We start from the raw sequence: 23624 nt of genomic DNA, 5'->3' as shown, positions 1-23624 counted from the left end.
ATTTACCTTCATAGTCTTATTATATAAATCTTTATATATACGTGTGTTAAATAACTGTCATTGTTTTTGCTGATCTTTTTTAAATGTTTTTTCAGAAAGAGATAAACACATGGATGAATAAAAGCAAGAATTTATTTGTTTAAACATGTTATTTTATTGTTTTACTATTTACATCTGAATGTTTTGAAATATTTATATATATTTATATCTTTTAACGACACAGCATCACTTACTCAAAAATGGTGTTGTATAACACAACGTCACAAAGCTGTCGGTGGTTTTCTTTTGGCTATGGAAATTTTAAGCATTTTTGATGATGCAACGGTGACAGTAACTTCAATGGGATCACACCGTTTCAAAGTGTTATGTCTCATCCTAAAAGGAAAAACCAGAACATCAAACTAGTGGGGCACTCAAAAAACCTCTTCCTCAAGGGGAATACCATGTCTGCAGTTTTACAGACATCTACCCTGACCCAATCCTCAATTAAATAGCTTCCACCTCAGCTGTGCTTCAAGGAGTTTCTTGAAATTTGTCTCCGTATTTGAATAATCTTGCTGACAAGCAAGCATACAAACAAATGGCGATGATCACTTCCCTCCACCTCAGCTCTTGCCTTGGTGAAGGAATAAATCTTGTCATGCTGTATTAATCAGTTTCTGTTAGGTTTGTGTATAAAAGACAGTCGTGTTCATCCTGTTAGGCCGACCAAGAGCTTCAACCACTGAAGGGCTCCAACTGACATGCATGGCTTTACTGAGGAATGAGATATCCTCAGAGCTCTACCCACCAGCCTCCCATCCATACACCACTGATTCTTAATCCTGTCTGTAAGCTGTTCACAGTGGGGTGTCCTGACCGCTTATGCCACCCATACTCTTAACCCCTGCCTCGAAGGGTACGCTGATTTAGAGAATGAATCATCAGCGTAGGATTATAGGGAGTGAGTCATACCAGCCAAGGGATGCCCGCTGCACTTTTCAAAAGAGTGTGTTGGCGGGAATATTCTGCAATATAAGAGGTGGTTTGGACACAACTGTAGGAAGTGTTAATGTTTGGACAAGGAGCTAAGGATAAATTCAACACGATCATCTTTGCAGACTTGGAAAAAGTACAAACCTTCCAGAGAAGTAGAAACCTTTTTAAAAGTACAATTCAAATTTTACTCTGCAGTCTTATTTAACAGTCTAAGTACATTATTTGCAGTATCTTAACTAACCTTACTCATTGTATTTAGGAAAAAATGTATACATTTGAAAGTTAATGTCAGCAACACACTCAACATAAATTGGAGTAGAGGCATGTTTACCATTGTATTGCCACACCCTTCCTTTAGATGAATCCTTTTTTTAATTTATTTGTTGGACATTTTCAGTGGAAGACCTCCCAGGAAAATAAGTCACCTTGACGGTAGCATATTACGTCACTTCAAAATTCCAATGTAAGCTTTTTCATCAATGATGCCGTGGACTCTGATGTACTGCCATTCCATCACAGATGCTGGCTTTTTTAATCTTTCACTGATAACAGCCTGGATCAGCGTACTCATCTGTTGCATGCAGAACCAGTTCAAATTTCTTCTCCCAATAAACAGCTAAAAGATGACGGAACATCTTCTTTCTGTTCATCAAAGATGAGCTTGTACCGAAATAGCAAGACAGCGTTTTATGGCCATAGTTGTCATATGGTTTCCTCTTTGACGCTACATCCAGAAATGTAATCTAAACCTGTATTACACAGACTGTTCTGACTGAAAATGGTTATCAAAGATAATGCCAAGCCCATGTGGCTTTATTAATCACAGTAGAATGTCTGTCTCTCAAGCAGTACTGCCAGTTACCTTTCTTGGTCATTATTTACTGTTAATTTGCAAGATTCCCTGAATCTCTTCGCCACATTATGCTCTGTTGGCTTTAGCTTGTAAAGACTATGTCAGGCCAGGACTTGAGACAGCACTCAGAAGCAGAGATAGGTTAGTGGCAGATGCCGGCTTTAATGAGATCTCCAACTCAAAATCACTTCAAAAGGGAGGAAAACAAAAACTCCCGATGAATAAAACAAGGTTCTAAGCCAAAAACACAAAATCAAAATCTCTCCTGAAGGAGGTAAACAAAAGGTCACTCACAAGGAGGCAAAAGACAAACGATGCAATAAGAACTATAGCTTTGGACAAGGTCTTGGAATAAGGCTGGGAGGTGATCAATAGAACGAAACACTCAAAGGGAGACGCAGACTGTTTAAACACATAGGGGTAATGGGGAACAGGTGGAAACAATCAGGAATCAGGGGAAGATAAGCAGACCGGTGATACATGAGGAAAGGGCAAGTGAGTTACTTTTCAAAATAAAACAGGAAGTCACGAGTCAAAAAAATGGGAACAGACAAAAACTTCACAGTGGTGTGACAGACCAAGCCTTTGGTGGAAGCTTCTCTTATACTCAATCCTTCCACCCTCACCTGTTTTAAGTTAGTCTGCTATTATTTAAATCTTCCAGAGCTTTGTTATTTGTATATTTCATAAGATTTCCCGAGGGTGTTGATGGCAGCAGATTTCAAATATGTTAATATTTTCTAAATACAATTAAGTTAATAAGTAAATACACTGAAAAACATTTTTTTACTACTTGTGTCTATTAAATAAAGTTTTTAATTAAATTGTACCAAAACACATAGTTTTTATGGCATTTTATAACATTTTGAAACTTCTCTGGTAATGATGTATGCACAAAGTTGCAGATCACGAACGTACATCAAAGGCTGTCTCGATTTTCGGTTACTGTCAAAGATTTTACGCCATATCCACAGTATATGTCCACAGACCAAATATCAGACTGTGGGCATGTGTTGCAAGCAAGTTTAGGTCCAATGCGACCCCAATGAAGAGGACTCATTGTAGCCAGTAGATCCAACATTGATACGAGCTGTTGTGATAACAACACAGTCGGCTGATCTTTTATTGTCATATTCACTGTCCCACTCAGGGTGTGTTAAGATACTGGCAAACTCATTGTTTGAAGCCCCCCCCCCCCCCCTTTTTTTTTTTGCTTATCCTCTCAGCTTGTTTATCTGTTTGACTTTGTGAACAAGGAAGTGACATTACTCATCGTTCAGACACACAAACTGATCTGATTGTAACAGCCTCTGTGGTTTCCCGTTTCATCCCCATAATTGGCTGTGTAACATGACCCACAGTCAGTTCACATGGAGATATAGGGAAATAATTTAATCAGCTCCCGCTGTTAGGTATGTGCATCCTACACTGCAATTCAGATTGAGGGACAAGTAAGGAGGAATGGAGAGACTCTCTCCTCCCCTCCCCTCTCCTCTCCCAGTCCCTCATCACATACTGCAGCTCCTCCCTCCACCTTGCTCTTCTCCAGATCCCCTGCCTTCCTTGATGTGCCTCTTTCTCTCCATCTGCATCCCTCCTTCCTTCTCCCTTCAATCCTTCCTAGCTCAGACTAAGAGCGGATGCACCCTCCCCATGTGTGTGGTTTTCTGTGTGAACCGCGTGTACCAGTGCGTGTACCAGTGCGTGTACCAGTGCATGTACACGTGTGGTTTCGCAGCTGACGGGAAGGACTCATGAGGTGCCCTGGACTTGAATGACAGATCTATCTCCTATTGCATATTTACCAATTTTTTTTAACATCATTCGATATTCCTCCTATTAGAGAATCTCATTTTTCTCCTCTTGGGGCAGCATCTCAATGGAATCTTCAGTCCTTTCCCCAGTATTTTGGATTTAATAAGCAGCCACTGTGAATGGAAGCAGGCAGTTTCTGGATTTCCTTTAGTACAGCTCTGGTAAGGTATCTTCCCTTCTCTCTTTCCCCCTTTTCACTCTCTTTCTGTATATCTGTCTGCCTTCTTGCACTTACCACCTGATTCACTTTTCAAAACAATTTGACAGGGAAATGCAGCCTTAGAGCAGTCAAACGAAGAGAAATGGGCTATTTAAAGTAGGACATGAACTTGGACATGTTAGATAGAGCAGGGAAAAGGCAGTGAATAAAACCGTGTGCCAGCACCGGCTGTGTTGGTCATGCTGTCAGAGCCTGAGAGGAGGGGGGGGAGTTGGACTATTGATCTGCTGTTATTTTCAGCTCTCATCCTTTACAGACAACTTTGCGTGCTCTACGAGTGATTGTGTTAGTGTTGGCTGTTTGAATGCTGACAGGAAGCTCCTTTGTCATGACAAGGACGTACATTCAGATAGGTGTGTGTCCCAAACATACCAAGGTGTGTGTCTGCTGTGTTCACAGCAGTGGAGAAAAACAAAAGTGTGAATTTGTGTTTGAACACTGTATGTGTGCGCACAGTGTGCTTATGTAGGTGTGATGCAACAAAGTGATATGATTCCTTCTTTGGACGCTTGCCTCCTGTACCTACACGTTTTCTCATGGGGGCATTCTTGGCGTGACTTGGGATGCCGAATTGCAGCATCTCTCTGAGCTGATTTGATCGATTTCTCGATATGGTCTTCTGACAACAGCTCTTCCTTGCAAAGAGATCATCAAGGACTGATTTTTGAGATGGCTGATATGATATTATTTTAGATTTTTTATTTAGGAAATTAATAATTCTGTTCATTGTGAATGCATAATGTTACCCACAAATGCATAAAGATGCCATTTTTATTTGAAATTTGCCAGTTGGGTGCATTGGTGGTTTGGTCTCCTCCACATTCCGGACTACTCCTTTCTTTTTATCTTTTCTGCCGTCTTGTTAGCGTGTCATTTTTAAAAGAAAATTATTTTACTCTGGTCTTTATGAGCTCTACAGGGAAATGGGGGATTTTTAGAGGGTATGGGTAAAAGATTTGGCATCTAAGAGAAAACCAGAGTGGAGTGAGTTGAAACTGGTCATGGAAAGTAGAGAAAAAATGATTGAAAATATAGCAATGAAAGGAAACCGGAGACAGAGGAGATTGAGAAGGAAAGGGTGTGATCTAATACACCTCAGAAAGAGCTTTTAGACGGCCAAACCTCTTCCGAGGCCCTGGCTTTTGGCAGAGGGTCAGTTTACACATGCATCCAGGCTCTCTGAGGGAAAACATACGATAGATACTGTAGGCCAGGAGCTGCATCTAGCACCAGCATGGCTGCATTTCCTGTAAGGGACATCAATATTTATCTAATTTCCCCTTTCAGAGAAGAAACCGCGATAACACCAAGAGATGGGAAAATAATAAAAGATAAATCAAATTACGCACCTTGGGTAGACCTTCATCTTCTGTTTCATTCATAATTCCTTCCCAAACCTAAGCCAAAGTGAGCTGATACTGCTGCATATCAAAATACAGGTGAAGCACAGAGACTCATGTTTTCACTGGGTTAAATGAAGAGCCAGAGTTTTATTCATTGTGGTAATAACAAGCAACTGTAAGACGAACAGCCTCACAGCCCCCCTTTAAGTCTTGTAATCCTTTAAAATTGTCTTGAGAAATAGTTCTCCAAGATTTCTGGAGTTTATTTATTGTTTACATTGACTGCTTTTTTACTCATTTTCATAAATCATTCAATGATTAAAAAGAAAGCACATAACTCGACTTAAAATAACCATATTTAAATTGTACCTTTAGGCACTTTGTTACCAGCAGCCAATTAAAAAAAAAAACCCAGTCTGTTCCCATTTCCTTTGTTGGATGTATAAAAAAGCCAAACACAGTTTGACAGACCAACAAGATGATTCACAAAGAGCTGTTAGCTGAAAACTCACTCAAACGCAAATCTCAGCATGGTGTGCTGTCTTTTAAACGTAGCGGGTCTAAAAAACTGTCTACAACATAGTTTTTTCAACATCCTTGAAAAAACATCCAACAAAGAGCTGATACAGAACCTGAGAGATACACCTAAACCTTCAGTTGATCCATCGACTGTTCACTGAAGCCTCATCAGGAATACTCTCCATTCCTGGGTGGCTGTCAAGAAGCCATTCTTAAGGAAGGGAAACAGGGAGAAAAGGCTGAGCTATGCCAAATGACACCAGAAATGGACTGAAAATCAGTGGCAACAGGTCTTATGGAGGGATGAATCCTCCCCAGAGCACAGACCTCAACATTATTGAAGCAGTGTGGGATCATCTTGACAGAGAACAGAACAAAAGACAGCCAACATCCAAAGAAAAGCTTTGGAATGTCCTTCAAGAAGCCTGGAGAGCTATTCCTGAAGACTGCTTAAAGAAAGGGGGTTTAGGCTGTGTTGAAGAATAAAGATGCTCATACCAAATACTGACTTTCAAACTTGCTATAATTGCACAAGCTCTCTTTTTGCCTTACATTCCCTGTGTTCCTGGTGGTATATAAAGAAAGGAGGGGTGGCTGAAGACTTTTGCATCGTACTGTTAATGCAGCTAGATTGCCTCGAATGCCAACTGTTACATTGCTGTGTCTAGTCAGCATGTTTCATATAGTCATCGTTTTAATTGTTTGTTAGCTTAAGGTAAGGATGATAAAATATGCTGATAAAGGCTCAAAGGTCTAAAAAAAACCCAAAGTGGGTCTGATTTTGCTTTCTGAGGGTTTCATTGTAAGCGAAAGACTATCTTGGAGAAATCTGACTTCAAACTCATCACAATCTGAATCAGTAGTATTCTGCTAATTTATTGGTTTAACTGGTGATCCTTAAGCGGCATCTTCCACTTTCCGAAACACACATAACCATGTGGCTGGCCAGTCATTTTTTGCCCTACTGGGCTGCAGTAAAAGCTTGTCATGCAGAAGTTGACTTGTAATCACGAGTGACTCACACTGCCCATGAGACGCCTCTCCTCTGACAGCAAAGAAACACTGATACCACCCATCACCGAATAAGAAATGAACAACCAATTTCTCCTCATCTTCTAAAGCAGCTACTCTCGAGGCCATTATAGCGAATAATGGTTATTACCGATGTGATGTCATGATTTACCACGATGCATGAAATGAAGTTGGTAAATTAGTTCCAGTATTTCATAGCTAATGGTGTACATGGTGTTGGGCTTGCATTATAAAGTTCTGCCGATTGAAGCTTCTCATCCCAGCGTTATCACAGGAGAAATTGTAAGAAAGAAAAACAAATAGCTCGTTTTGTAGAGCTCTAATGTACTGGTCATCTTTCATTTAGTAATTCCAAATCAGAACAACGGCGGTTTTAATCTGTAAATGTAAAACTCTCTATATGAAGACTAAAAGTAAATTTAATTAAACAAGCTTTAACACACTTGACAGGGGCGGAAAGGGAATAGAAATGCTGCAGGGTAGTTTGGTAAAGGTACACTAATTGCTTCTAATATCTAAAATTGTACATAACTCACAGCCAAGATGTTAGTGAACAGAGTAAAATATATGTAACTGTACTGAGGCATCATCACTTCTCAAATTACATCTCTTGATTGCAAAGGCCTGCCAGACAGTGTGAGAATCTGGTTTATGTTCAATTAAGCTTTAAAACATTATACTGTAATTATTGTGCGAAAATATTTGTCATCCACTCATTCCCTACACTGCCACAACAATAATTTAAAGGTATGTTTTTCAATAAGTGTACGAACATTTCATTCAATCTCGAAACTGTACTTAATTCTTAATTCTGTACTTCATGATTACCATCTGTAACATTCATGGACACCTCCGTCAATCCAAAAATGGATAATTCCATACTTTTATTGTAAATTCTCTGTTACATTCAGAAACATTTGCAGATTGTAGATATTAGACAGACAATATCACATAGGACCAGGATGCTGTTTGAAACTTGATCAGTTTAAACAGTGAACATGTTCTTGCTTCAATCGATTTGAGTTATTTTAGATGGCATATTCACTCTCCCTTGGCCCCCTTTTGAGTAGCTTTTAACTTTGCACCCTCCGTTGAATTCCATCCCGATTCTCCAGACTTAGAGCTATTTAAACAGTGTCCCCTGCAGGTAAGACAGTAGCAGCTGATAAATACCTCACAAAACCCTGCTTAAAATACATTGAAACATCCCCTCAGTTCATCTGCACATAAGGACACATTTGGTGAAACGTTTAGAGATATGAAAATTACATTCTGTTATGTTTCCATTTGGCATTGTTGTAAACAGAATTGATAATTTTGGTTCTTCCTCAGTTAAATAAGTAATATTCAATCAAATTAGATTTGAAAGATTGCTAACATTAATAACTTGTTTTTGCCCTTCTTGAAACAATCCTAAATGCACATGGTATTACATTTGGGATTAGTCAAACATAACTGTGGTCTCCTGCAGTTGGGAGAAAGGACATTACTCATCACTTGTTTGTGAAGGACAAGAAAGCAATATTTGTTCACTTCGCCCTTCTGGGTGAGCAGATCTAAATGCTAGAAATTGGAGGTTTTTATGAATAATTCAGGATCTGCTTTTATCTCGTGAATTTGGATGCATTACTAGGCCAACACAGTGGTGATTCTTGTGTGCTCCAAACTCAGGAAAGGATTCACCCCTCCCTGACCCTTTGTTGTTTGACAAAATCATATCAATATGCCTCCTCACTTGGCCTAGTTTTCATTTGAGTTGCACTGGCTCTTTGCAGACTTTGTTCAAAGAGCAAATCAAATGTCACAGTGGCATTTTTTGTTGCACCTTAAGATGAAATCAACAAAGGTCCGTGAGTCTGCATTAATAACTTCTTCATTTGAACCACTTGAAAAAACGAAAAGGAATGGTTGGACCCCGTTCAGCATCTCTGATGCCACAGTATAGATTAAAGGGATCTTTGGGCTATGCACTGCAGCAGTTTTTAGAATGACAATGAGTGGCTTGTACTGTAGAACACATGCTTGGATGAGTATGTTAATGACATGTTCCTCTTAGCTTTAGATGTTATATTTCTTTCTTTTAAGTTATATCACAGAATACATGTCTAATATATAGATCTGAATCAGACAGAAGATGCAGTCTGGTGCTCCAGTCACATGTCTTAAATTTGGATGAAAGACTTTTACCCATGTATGAACATCTGTCAACTGTTGTCACATGACTTCTCTACATTCTAAATTATAAGGAACAGCAATTACAATATACAGGACTAGTTTGTAGTTAGATCAGTGTTTTTCAGCCAGTGGATTTCAGTAGGATCATGATTAAATACTGAACAACCACTGAACAACAAGTATTTGCATTTTTGGCAATGATTAGTGTGGAGAGACAAAGTAAGCTACAGCACCTAGGCACACATGGCGAAAAAAAAATCTGAGAGGCAACAAAGAAAAGCTTCTTGTGGTCCAGAGGATAAAAAACAAGTCGCATTCAGAGAAGGGATTACATTTTTTAAAGGAAAGTAATTAACAACAAGGACAAACATAACGCACCGATGGAGTGGCCATGGGCGGTTGGTTATGTATTTTTTAAAAAGGAGAAGCAAACCTGGAGAGTTACACATTTAGCAAAGGGACTACAGCTTGTCTTTGAGAAAAAAAAAACAACACACACACACACACACACACACACATACATATATATATATATATAATCAATATCCTGTATTTATATAATGGACTACCATCTGTTTTTTTCTAAACAATAAAAACAAATGCAGAATGTTAATGGATAAGAACATAAATTAGAAGAATGCCTTATTTACTAATAAATCTGATTAGTGACACCAATTTTCCATTAGTTTGCTATAATTGTACATCATACAGGATTGAAGAAATCTAACCTAAATCAGGTTATTACCTACATTATCTTCAGACATGAACCTTTTCATGGCAAAAATATTGTCTTATTTGACAAGCTACCACAATTTCTTGAGGTCCTAATGAGGTGTCACTGACATGCTTAGGGTCCAAGCAAGGAAGTGTTCCCTATTTGTCCAAATTTAACCACTGTTTGTCTTAGGAAGGTCTGCTATCACCCTTGTACTGATGGTGCTTTAGTCAACAAAGGGGAAATTGAAATTTGTCATTTTCAGCTGGTATGAAATCAAAGAATGCAAATTAGAGGTCTGACTTCCTTGTTGGGACATGAAACATTCAACAAAGTATCTGTAACACATAAATTTCTAAAGTGAACTATAAAACAAAGGATGATTATTTAAAAACAAGAGCAGAAACTCCCCACTTCTGGGATGCTAAAGAGAAGGATAACTTTTGCATATCTGAATGGCTCCATGAATGACTGTTTTTCAGATGTAAGGTACTCAAAACGAAATGAGTTACAATTGTCTTCAGACGACCTAATATATACTTTATATACTATATATACAAATATATACTTACAAAAAAAAAGTAACTTTTTCATTCATATGTTCCCCGTCAATTCACACCCCTGAAGGTGACTTTCCAGAGCTGCAGAATGCGAGTTGTAATTTGTAAATGGAGGAAAGGCGCTGCTGTCAGTGCTGTATAGTGCACTGTCTGCTTCCTCCTGTCACTCTACAGCATTATCAATCATCAGTTTGTTTTTCGCTGGCCACGGCAGCATATAACCACGACCAGCCGGCTAATGTTGGGTGACTGTACAGAGGACGTTCGGAACCATTAGCAAATTGGACCGTAAAGTCAGAATTTTAGCTAACTTCAAGCTTGGCTGCAATAAGTGTACCAGTGAACTCAACCTTTTTATTTTCTTCTTCTTTTTGAAATCTATTTTTAGCAGGTAAACTTTCAGCGTAGACCGTGAGAGACGGCCAAAGCATGCTGCTGGGGTTTGACTGAACCGCCTCAAAAGATGGTCCAAAGACATGAGATTCTCTTTCCTTCTTATGTTTAAATTTTCTTTATTTGCTGAAAAACAAACAAACAAAAAAATGCTTTACACAATGTGATTAAAAAAAATATACAACACCCCCAAAGAACACATGGTGCTAACAAAACCAAAATGTACTATCACTTTATGTTCAGATATGTAATAATTGCACAATTCATGTCCATCGACATGATTCTGATGTTTTTTGCTTTGTGGTTGTTTCACACTGTTCAATGACACTATGTTGGAGAAGCCACTGTGTTTTACAAATGATCCACATGTCCTGCAAAGGAATTTCCCACTGGAATGAGTTATTTGATGATTTTTAATCACTTTAGGTGGATAATTCAACACGGAAAAGCAAATTCTGTTGCTAAGCTATCAGGATATTTTTAAACCAAACACTGCACGCGGTTCCATTCAGAGTTACAGCTCACACTATCACAATTTAGAATCATCTATGGCATGACTGAAAAACAAACACATGACCCGATAATCACATCAAATGTTATAAGCAATCTAATCCCTTCTCCTTAACAAAGCCTGGGCACCGTTTTAAGAAATATGCCCTATGCTCAGTAATTACTCTGGCACAACACCTAGTTCCTTTTGTCGATCATAACGTGGAGACTGGTTCTTGAAATCACCCTGAATGGCATTTGTTTATGCTTCATGTGGTCGATATGCACCTTGAAAATGGAGTCACATAAGCCAGCACTGCTTGTGTTCATTAGAGTCACACTGGGAGAAGGAAGCTCAGATTTCTTCCTTTTAATGTTGCACAGTTTTGGTACTAAACCACAGCCCATGAGGCTGCCTCCCACAGAGATTGTCACCAGTGCATGCATATCCTCTCAGTAACATACACCTGAAAAAAAGCTTCTTAGTTTCTGCATTGCCTCTGAGATCGTCCCTGTTTGTGTTGAATAGCTGTCAGTCAGTTTTGCAAAATCACTGACATTTTGTCTGACCCACTATTTTGTGTGTCTGCTAACAACAAACATTTTAGGGGGGTTAAAATCTGTGTAGATTCTCAGTCATTCAGGTCAGAGTAATCATAAGAGTTTTAGTAACTGGACTTTTTTCTTTTTTAGTTGCCATTTAAGGCACAATTTCCGTCAATTTAATACCAGTTCCTCTGAGTATGAGTGAATGGGAGATTTCCATTGCTGATGAGAGACATAGATCAAATATTAGTATATGGCTTAGAATATTTTTTTCAGTCTCCACACATTATATTGGAGACATTTTCTGGTCTTAATGTGTGAGACCATCTGTATGCAATATCTTGATATTTGCACACATCCTGTGGAAATCATAAATGTCAGTCAGTCAGCATGTTGATCACTTACAAATACAGGCTTCTAGGCTGACTTTTTGGTGTTGAAATTGGCCTTACTTCATCCACACACGCACACTCACAGTTGGAGGTAAATTTAAAAAATGATAATATCTGTGGCTGAGACCTCTCCCTCAACCCCCTCCTCGTGTGTTTTACTCTGATGCCCTGGAAACACACTTCTTAGAAATTTGTCTCCATGACTAATATCCCAAAAGCAGTGGCACTCACTGCTTGCTTGGGAACATGCTAAAAAGATATAATTAAACGATGAAAACGGTATTTATTTGTTTTAGATTCATTTCAGGCTTAAAAGAGCTAGTCTGTTACATAAGCACAGCTGGCTGAGAGGTGCCTATTTCACGAGCTTCATTTCTGGATCATTTCCCAGCCCTGACTGTACTGAAGTCTACACTATGATGAGTGTCAGAAGAGAGTGAAAACACAGGGTAAAGCAAGCTGCCAATATCTCTAATTATCATGGAGGATGCACCCAGAGGTCTATTTTTGGATCACAGTGTCAGGAGAAAGATACGTGTGAAAGTACTTGAGGTAGATGCGTAAAAACCAATATGGAACAGGTTTTACCTGAGCTCTTAGCTGATCACAAAACATACAAGGCCTAGCACTGTGGGCATGACATTAGATGTGTAAGAACCAGCATCATGTCAAGGCCATTGGCAGTACAACAATGGTTCATCAGAGTAGCACAAAAACGTTTGTTTTGCAGCTTTATTTCTGCATAAATACAGCTTATATTATGATTAGATTTTTTTAACAGAAGTACAACAAGATGATAACAGATTTGGATAAATGAGAAAAATAATGAACTTCATTGTTAAAATATCCAGCATTGTAAGTATGTGAACCTCTAAAGATAGCATGAGGCGCCACGTTTTCAAATGTGGTTAGCATGTTAGAAAATAATTGCTTAGGTCAGAAATCCTGATTCAGTGACAGAATGACATATCTAACTATCTTAAAATAATCCTGTCTCTAATATAATAATGTTATGAATGGGCCTATCACGGTGCATCATCCTTGAACTGAGCTTAAGTATCATCTTTGTTTTTTAAATCGTACTTGGATAACATTTTGAAGAACAACTTAAGCTCCTTGTTTGATGATCAATAACGGCAAGAATTTTCTGATTCATTTTGTAAGAATTTAAGTTGAAACGCAGCACTGAGGACTATGTCCCAGCAGAATATCAAAGAAATGCTTATTGGCTTGAAGGTCCAAGTTAAACACTTTGTACTGCTGTTGTAAGGAGTGTGTATGTGCACATACGTACTAGAACTACACACCGTGGACTGAATTTGTGAAAAGCCAAGTTGAAGAGCTGCATCGTCGAGGTATATGGGCTCCACACCTACTCAGAGAACTCTATTACTCCTGTAATAACTCTAGTTTCTCTCAATTGAACGCTTGGTTGGTAGCCAATCAGTGGATTGATTTTGTGCTGCACAATGTAGACAATGGGCATCTGAGGATCACCACCAACACCTGCCTCTGCTTGCTTAACCTGGTATTTTCACAAACTTTCACAGGCAAAAGTGGGGATCAGCTGTGAACTGCTGGCACTCATAGCAACATTTACAATCTCCCCCTCCAACCAAAAGCATATGAAATAATTGGATGCTGAAGCGCATGTTTGTGATTTCACATCAACGCTGTTTTGCGTACTTAAAATTCGTATTTCTTCCTCATGAGGTCTTAACTAATCATTAATATTTTTGTCAGAGCTGCACACTCATCGTACTTAGCCATATGTCAAACGTTATATTTTCTTTTTGTGTACCCGCATCTTTCAGTCAACACTGCTCAGTTTAGTAAATCAAGGATAATTAGATTTGTAAGGTTTTCTTTAGTTTAGAGCAAGTTTTTACGAACAGCTGACGCGTCTTCCTCTATCATACCGTGTCTACCACACATACTATGTTTCTATGATAGTGGCTGTTTGCGGTATTTTTATGGTCATTGTGTTTTTGCTTTACTATACCTTTAGAAGGTCCAGTTACATTTAATCTGTAACTTCACCTATTGACATGACTTCATCCTACGCTATGGACCTTAAAGTGTCAAGCCAGAAAGCATTGGCTTCATAAATGCATATTATCATTACTGCTATTCTTTTGAATCATGACCTTTCTTTCTGTTTATAATGATATTCCGGAGCAGCGGTTAAATAAATCATACAGAGCTAAGATTAAGAATTTACTGTACATTGTGAACTTTGCATTTTTAGTGTATCTGGGATTGCCTCTTATCTTTCAGTGCTGAATGTAGGGACCCATGTGGAGCCTGCTCAGTAAGAGTCTGTGAATATAATGGCTTTGTGTAATGCTCCTTAGGATTTCTCCTGTGCTGCTGAACATGCAAGAATATGCCACGCTTACAGAGATGTGATGGCATGAAAGCCATCCAGTTGCTGAGGTCTGAAAAATATGTTTTTCTCCATATTAGAGCACTGGCCACTTATTGAGTTTAACATTTACAGTATATATCTATCAGTAATGTGCTGTTATGGAATTTTAATATATCTTATTTTGCATACATACAAATTCATATTTAGGGTGTTCTTTTTCAAACAAGAACCGAGCTCTGAATGGTTTTTGAAAAGTGTTCTCTCTCATCAAGGTCTCTGGACATCAATTAAATATCCACGCAGTTGGTTTTACTCAACGTGTGTGATTGGGTCTCTATTTTTGGATCGTGTTATTGCTCAAAAGCATCTTGATTTAGCATCTTCACTCTTGTCACAGTTTTTGGTTAATCTTTCAAGGGCACCTAGCAGGTGGTGTACACCTTTATTTATATTATTTGTACATGGACTTAGTTAGTCATTGCACCTGTGTCCAACATGAGAGTAGATGAATTTTCAGCTTCATAGCTCTGTTTCTTTCTCTTGTATTATACATTCAACTCAGTGGTGTTTTTAGCAGTATGTGAAATATTTTATCTACTAATAATTTGCCAAACCAGAAATTCTAAAGCAGACTACAAAAGACATGACTAGTCTGTCATATCCACTTTCACAACAGACTTTCTTTCCTTTGGAAGAGGCTCTTGAGTGATTGTCTTGATATGCAGTCTGTGCTCGGTAGTCAGTGGCTAACTTATAACGACTGAAAGAGGGCTATTTCATCAACAGTTTGTACCACAGACACTTAACACTCATGTTTGTCTGTGATTTTGTATTTTTCTAGCACAGCCAGTTCTGAAAACACGTGTGGTTGTGCATCACGGCACATGTCGCTAGAATGTGTTTGTAAATGAGTGTCATCACCACCTGGGACAAGTGATGTACACAGCATGGTGTTAACGCTGCATCCTTACTCCTCACCTGCTTCAACAGGGAGCAAAGGCTGTCAGGAGGTGCAGAAAGAAGATTTAAATAGAGTAGGTTAAGGAAACGGAAGGCTTCCTGCATGTGCAGTGTTCAGCTTTAATGACCATAATTGGGCCAGACTCAGGTGAGCTTTCCACACTTATGCCAAATTGGAAAAAGACTCTCAGAGCAGCAATCCAAGTGGCACTGGTGAACTGGCAGTGATCGGTCTGTGAAGGGGTTTGGGAAAGTATTATAACAGACTGAGCTTCTTGGGGTTCAGAAAAGTATTATACTACACATCAAGCTTAAAAAGGAATGACTTACAACTACATTATCATTGTGTATCTGCTCAGATTCATCATAAAAGCAGGCAAATCAGCAGTAATGGATCCTTACTGATACAATTTCCTGATGTCTTAACAAAATATGTAATGAAATGTAATTAATTTATAGTATATATGTTTTTCTAGTCTAGCTGATCACTCAAACTGCAACCCACATTCACCCAGTCACATACTCAAGGACTCCTCGTCCATACAACATTGGCTATGCAGTACTTTTTTTTTTGTCACACACATTCATGCACCGATGGACACATCAGAGGCAACACAGGGTTCAGTGTCATGGCCAAGGACACTTCAACATGGGGTCCAGGGAATTCCAGGATCAAACCACTGACCTTCAGATAAGCCAACAGCCGCTCTCCATCCTGAACAACAGCCTCCCCTATGACATGCTTTGGTCTAAATAACACATAGAGACACTTACTACTACTATTCTAATCCATTCATTTCCATTTCTGATATATTAGTGGCTCTAGTTGCCCTAATATAAAGGCAAAGAGACAGAAAGTGGGCAAAGAAAGTGGGAAGACGTGCAGTGAAGGGCCAACAACTTGGAACTCAAACCTGCGGGGTTGAAAACTTTTAGCCTCCATAAATGGGGCACCCGCTCAACCAACTGTGCACTCCAGAAATGCTCTATAATGAAGTGTACCACACATTAGGGTACCTAAAAAAGAAAAACATAAAAGAAAAGCAAAACCTCAGTTGAACTGATTTCATTCAGCAGTCCTTTAGGGTTACAAAGTTGATGTTGAAGAAGGCCACAGCATATTGGTATTCTGCAAGGTTACCTGTTCAGCTCTCAAAACCGAAGCCGACATTTAATTTGCAACCAAAATGAGGTGAACTTTGTGTGGAGCAGGTCATTTTACTGCTGTAATCGAAGTGCCCTCTCTTTGCTCTGAATCTGACTTGCACTTTATGAGAGGACACAGCCATGTATTGGTGTCTGTGTGTGTATGGGAAAGAGTGTGTGTAGTACAACCCTTTCTAATTTGGACACTGTCATAAAATATGCATACAATTTCCACTTTTTGGTCACTTTTATCCAAAGTGTCTGGCAGTAATGTAAGCGAAGACTTCAAATGAGGAATCAATGGGAATCCAAGTCTTTAAAGACAACTTGAAGCCACATTCAGATGGTGTCTTGGCTCAGCGATTTGAACCGTATCCTCAGTTCAAACAGAATGATGCTGGGACATAAGTGCAAAGAAATTGTCACGGTGGGAGAAGAGAGTGGATGAAACCCAATAAGTGTAAAAAGAGAAGAAGGAGGAGAGAACGAAATAACGCTGTCGTTTTATGTAGCAGCTTTCAAAGTGGAGAAGCTGCAGTGTTTCTGCAGCAGAGACCGTGAGAGTTCCTTTCAGTGACTGATATGAGAAATACTGAAAAAAGCTTCCATTTGGATTATGGACCCTTATTCCCCATACAATTCCAGATAGGAAAAATGTCAGCCCAGTCTCAGCAGAAAACATGTACATGTTCAAAACATAGTAGTTTGACGGTCCAGGGTTAGAAAATCTTATATTACTGTGTTTAGGTAGATGGCTGTTTTGTGTAGGGCAACGTGGAGTTAAGTGCGGGAAGCCGCAGCATATGGGAATTAAACTGTGCAGTCTGTGGCAATGTATGATTTTCTAACTCTATCTGTGTAGTTTGTAAGGTGTAACCCTTAAAGTTCCCTTCTAACTTCAAATGCCAACCATTTGAGGGTGGGAGCAAAGCAAAGACAGGATTTGAGCTTACAATTTCTCACTTGTAATACAACATGACGATGTAACTAAATCGAATCAATGTTTGCTCTGAAAACTCATTCTTGGAAAAATAACACACAGTTTTACAAATTGAGTTTTAGATGGACTGCATATTATGATTTGTCCAAAAGAATCACCTTTATTTGGCAAGTAAAACCCAGTGTTGCTGTTCTGGAATCTGTGTTATTCTATCTCTGCTCTATTTGTTTCTAGAGATCATTGATAATGACATGTTCCTCTGACGCAGAGTTCCTTGAGGACATTTTGGATCCGACCCAGCTGATGGTGTTTGTCCTCTCATGGCCTTTTCATCAGATTGGACAAGTATTCCTCCAGACAGTTATGTTATGTTAAAGCAGAGGTGTGTTCATTAAAAAAAAAAGATGAAGATGAAAAGAAAAAAATAGATTATAATATAATCTATATAATTGTAGTGAAATAGATCATTTTGAAGTGTATATCAAACTGATGTACACCGTTGAAACCTTTGATATGTATGTACAGTAACAATTTCCGTCGATAACCAGGGTCTGATTCTCACAGCAGTGTGGAGGAAACACGATAACACGCAGCAATGCTGTACATACAGTCATGTTTCTGCACATGTTCTCCCTTCTGGGGGTTTCTGATAAGATGGAGAGCTAGCAAAATACACACACACGCACACAAGAACACACACACACGTGCAATTAGCCTATCTGTATCACAATTCAATCTGAAATGTGCAACGATACATTTTGTGTGAAGTCTATAGGTGCAATTCACATGTCATTTTTCACATTGCTCTCTCTGTATCCAATATTGTTTTCTTATTATTTCAGTTGATTGTGAGCCACACCGCAATTTTGTCTCTGACACAAGTCAGGAGAGTGTTAGGCGTTGATTTACTGGCTTAAACATCAGTTACACTCAGAGGTGCACAGATCAAATTTCTCATTCCTGATGCGGCCAATGCTATTCATCATATCTGCATTAGCATCATTGATATAAGGCATAAGATCCACCTCATGATATTTAGACCAAAAAAAAGACTTGTGTTTGCACAGTTTTAACATTAGTTTTTTCAAAGAATTTCCATCATAATCATCATTATACTGTGTAAATCAAAAACAGCCATTGATAGATACATTCAACTTATAAATCACTCTCCCCTCACATCATATCGATATTATATGATGTAATATTATTCTGGTGATGCCGGTGCTGGCATTGGTGTCAGATTGGATTCAAATATACTGAAAATTGATGTTTTTAAGGATAAAGACGTTGAAAGCAATAAACTTACATAGCCTAGGTCCAGTTTGATATGATACCAGCTTTCCACTGAGCCAGTATGGCACTCTGCATTTTTGTTTACACTAAATTAGCTATTCTTTCGACTTTTTGCAGCTGCAGTGGCCCAATTTCCTGGTAAAAATCATCAAAGTTTCATCTCATCTCAGTGGTGCTGCAAACAGATGGACCGTCTTCCACCATGGGGAGCCAGTTTAGCACACCACCAGTGATTTCCCATCTCTGTGTTGATTTTGTTTCTGAAGAGGATGCGCTTTTAGCTGCCTGTCTCTGCTAATACCATACATCAGGTGCTTTTTGTCGTTCTCAGTTGCTTCAGTGAAATTGCAGCTGCTTGATGTGTACATTTTGACAACGCAGACAAAACTGCTGAGGGTTTTTTTGTAAATCCAATGTTCTTCCTGTTGCTATTTTCCATTGCTCTCACCAGTCAGTATGGTTATATGCAGGTACTCTTCAAGACTGCATTTTCACGAGCCTTATTTAGCTCCGACTTTAGACTGAGGTTCTCATCGCAATATATTTTCACGACTTAGTTGCTGTGACCCAAGCCATTCACCGCTAGAAAACATACGGGGAAATGCAATGAGTCAAATTCAAGTGTGTGTTCAGGGTGTTTAGTCTCTTTTTATTAGCAAACTGATTACAGTGCAAATAAGAAAAATCATTAATATTTTGTAAACTGAGATCGAATCTTGACGGTATCATGTGTATATTATCAACACAATACTGATGTGATGCCTTATTTTTTATTGCTTTACCCACACGTGGAAAGACAACTGTAGTGAGATCTCTTGTCGGTGCTGAAAGAAAAGGTGCTGCGTACAGAAGTATTTAGCTGGTGAGGAGAAGTCTCGTGTGACAGCTAGCGCTTTTTGGATTGTCAAGACGAGTGATTTGGGCAGTGATAATGGTACCACAGGGTGCACTTGTACACTGTCTACACGTTCCGCTGTCTCTGTTGAGCCGGTTGTGTTTCTCCGTGGCCAAAGATTTTTTTGGTAAATTGTGCTGTGTGGATCTGATTTTCTTTTTCTTTTTGGCAAACAGGCTGGAAAAACTGTGAAAAATATCGGGTCGGTGTTTACTTTGCGTGTTGACATCTGATGCGAAAGGATTTATGACACCACTGAGTCCTGATAAAACGGCTGCGTGTTATTTCTCAAAAGACAGTCTGGACTCATTCCATCATGTTTATTTAAAAAGTTAAAGAAAAAAAAAAGACTTACACCAACTTATTTGTGGGATTACTTGAAAGTCCTTGCAAAGATGTTTCACTTCTGAGTTTGGACTTTCTTCATTGCACGAACACACTGAGGTTTTTTTCTCCAACGGTCATGTAATGTCACGAAGCCTGAGTTCTTACAAGGTTTTACAAGGTGGTTAAAAAAACATCTGACCTTTTCATTCTCCATGTAATTTCAGATATGTGACAACTTACTGTATTTGAGTTTCATCTGTGTCCCTGGCTGTTGCATTTTGAAATACCTTACATAAACTAAGTTATTACCACAGTGTATGAGATGTTAGATCATTAACAGAAGTTTGCTTATGTGTCCTCAGATGTTTGTCCTCAGGGTTTGTGTCATCCTGCACACAATTTGACATAAAAGTCACCTCCACGCTGAAAGTTTCAAAGCCAACAAGGCGTGAAAAGGCTGTAAAAGTATCTCTGTGTCTTTCCAGTAGAATAAGTACATTTAGTTTGATGGAACATTAGTTTCAAACAGGGTTGTTACTTAGTCTTAACTCGCTCACTGAAACAGTGTGTGCCATCTTATATAATGCAGTAACAGTAGATCTTTGTCAGTTACATTTGCAGTACAAGACAGCAGTGAAATCCTCCACTGCTGAGTAGTTAATAGTGTTTAGTAGGAAGACCAAATTTGGGCAGTGACTTCTCACCAAACAGGAGCATTTTGGTTTTATCGACATGTTTACTGTAAATCAAAAAAAAAACAAAAAACTTGAATCCTCATTTTAAACTTCAGGAGCACAGCATGTTGGAGTCTGCCCCCCTCTGGGATTTTTGGCCTGGTTCCTTCTGATATGCCTCCCTGGCTCTTGTACTGAATGCTTGTGTACCACAGGGAGTTAAATCTCTCATTGTAGCTAAAGGTACTGACACAAGCAGCTCACTAAATATATATATATATTGTTTGAAGGGATTAATCATAGTGTCCCCAATGTATTTGACATCAAAATTTTTATTTTCCTCATTTTTCTGTTTAAAAAAAATGCAACTTTGCATCTAAAATACTGACCCTTAAAGTTACAACACTCTGTACCTGTCCACTTATTACAAATATTACAGCTTCTTTCCAGTGAAAATGTTTAGCTCAACACAGTCTCAGATAGATAGATAGTTGGATGGATGGATGGAACAGTCCGGTATATTTGCATACAATGAAATACAACAGAATAAAATAACAAGGTAGAAAAAAATTGAATAAAAACACAGAATGGGACAAATAAATTTAAATTTATTTAAAAGTTTAAATTAGCACATATCATATATGACATGAAGTAAGAGTTCACATTTAGCTTTTCTTCCCCTGTCTTGATAAAACACTTCTGCCTGAATTACTCACAGCTTGAAGTGGCTCTGAGCAATCTGTTAGCTGGAATACATGATGAGACGAAAATAACTTTGAGCACATACGAAACTTGTGAGCGGAGGTCTGGAGGACAAATTCGGATTTGAGGTGAGTTGTTTGCAGCTGCATCTCACAGTATGATCGTGAATGACTGTACTTTCAGCACAAGAAAATCTGCTCGTCCGTTCAATGTATCTAACTTTGGAAAACCACAACAAGAAGAAAAAATATATAAACGTCTTCACAGCACGTTAAAAGTAGAAATCCTGTCCAATCTAAGCCCACAAAGCAAAGACAGCATGAACTCATCCATGAATTTACTTTGCTTCTTCTGTGTCTGTTTGTAACTGTTTCTGTTGCATCCCTTAATGTGTTCCCAGCATCTCCTTGCAACCACCCTTGTCTATGATCTAGAAATGGTTTATGATATCAATTTACCTGCTGTCCTAGTTTTTCAGTAGCTGTTAACGGCTGTTTAAAACCCTCACCAAGACAGTTTCTCTGTATGTGGCACAGGTGTGTGCCAGTCATTGTGTGGAACTGGGTTGTACGGGCAATAAAAATGTTGGAAGAATGTGGAAAAACAGCTGCAGCCTTGTTGAATAGATGTGTTAATGGTACAACGGAGGTAAATATGTGATTTAAACTCTTAATTTCAAACATTCCAAATAGCTCAGCAAAGTTTAAAATAATCGATCATGAAACCAGTGTAGAAGTGTCCTAAATGCATTACCACTGATGGCTCCGACTTCTCTCATAAACACCAAGTCACTGAACTGATCTCACAAGTCATCATTATGTTTTTAGCTTGTTTCTTTCTCCCAGATTAACATGCTGATAGTCATTTTTACATTAATTCCATAGTTAAATAGATAGAAGGCCTCAAAATACACTTTCCAGCTGTACACTTTAGGCAAATAAGGTGCTTCAAGACCAGATCTCTTCTTACATTAAATTAAATATACTGGTTCTTCATTAAAACAGCACTATATTGTTATTATTATAGTTTAGGAGCACATATCTAGAGAAGGACACCTCCCCCTGCCAAAGGCTTTACATTATATTCAATGCTGATTAGTAAATTGAACTTTGCAAATAGGCTAATTTCAGATGTGAAACTTTAAACACTATACCTTTAAATAAAGCACACAATTTTAATAAGCATGTTGCTTTGCTGGGATTGTGGTTTAGTTTCAAGCATAGCTGTGCCTCAGTGCAACCTGTAGGAGCGACTAACCTTTCTGCAGGCTGCTTTTCTTTAGACTTAATTAATTTCTCCATGTTTGAGTATTGTACAGTAGAAGTACCCACCTGACAGTGTAGAGATTAGAATGTTTTGACCATGAGGTATGAATGCAAAAATGTGCATGTCTGATGAATACTTATGAAGGACAAGTTGAGGAATCTTTTAAATTACCAAGAAAAAAAAAAACCCTTCTACATTGGTTTGAGCGGGCCTCAATATTTCTATTCACAATTTGTTAAACATGAATGTTTTGTCAGTGTCTCTTCTCGTGATTATTAATTCAGTAGGTGATAAGGGAGAAGGAAGGAATGATGGACTCATGGTGATGCAGACTTTATTGACTTGAGGACACCATCACTTATCGCTGCTGCTGTACTCTATGGTGTTTGTGATGAGTGATGCCGCTTTTTCGCCACCACTATGACCAACAGTCAGCTTCTTCTGCCTTGGTCTCACTCTCCCTATACTTGTGGTTGGTTTCATAGTGCTCGGTCCTTATTTATTTATGTATTTCTACTATGCTCACCTCTCACAGCACAGGCAGCTATTCAAGAGGAGAACCACCACCATCAAGGCTAAATTGATTACTTTTTTTATCCAGTTAATGCTTATCAGTGACCCCTATCTGACTTATTGATTCATGGCCATGTGACCACCACCTCCCAGTATTTCCCCTTGATATGCTAAGAGCTGAGGGTTATTTGGTGCATGATAAGAATTCTTACTACTAAAGGTGTTTGAAAGCATATATCGTCAAAGAGATCTAATTGGAATTCATGGCCGTTCAGTTGGTTTGTTTGTAGTGAAGTCCATCCCTCAGGTCGTGGCTTCTCTGCAGACTGCAAACCAGGGGATTTTAAAAAGTGCAGATATCACAAACTTTTAGGCAGATGAGCTAACTTGACCTCAAACAATATGCTGAATGGATGGTTATTAATTTATCACAGCCCATAGATTATTAAATCTCTCTTGTTTTTTGTTCTTTTTTTAAATACTGTTTGGACTATAATATTCTCCAGCCCC

The 23624-nt window shown here is 38.7% G+C and overlaps 1 protein-coding gene across 1 annotated transcript in view; it reads left to right on the top strand.

Annotated features, from left to right (window-relative positions):
• Nucleotides 1–3456: 3456 nt before the first annotated feature.
• The window catches only part of lingo1a (leucine rich repeat and Ig domain containing 1a), a 135425-nt gene continuing 115257 nt past the window's right edge, over nucleotides 3457–23624 (top strand). The window contains exon 1 of the mRNA XM_072386282.1: nucleotides 3457–3807. The gene's annotated coding sequence lies outside the window, so the exon portion shown is untranslated. The remainder of the gene's footprint in view (nucleotides 3808–23624) is intronic.

The sequence above is a fragment of the Leuresthes tenuis genome, unplaced genomic scaffold (assembly GCF_036924035.1).
Source record: "Leuresthes tenuis unplaced genomic scaffold, fLeuTen1.0.hap1 SCAF_5, whole genome shotgun sequence".
Classification (NCBI taxonomy): Eukaryota; Metazoa; Chordata; class Actinopteri; order Atheriniformes; family Atherinopsidae; genus Leuresthes; species Leuresthes tenuis.
Note: the sequence above shows the minus strand (reverse complement) of the source record. Positions and strands in the feature narration are given on the sequence as shown.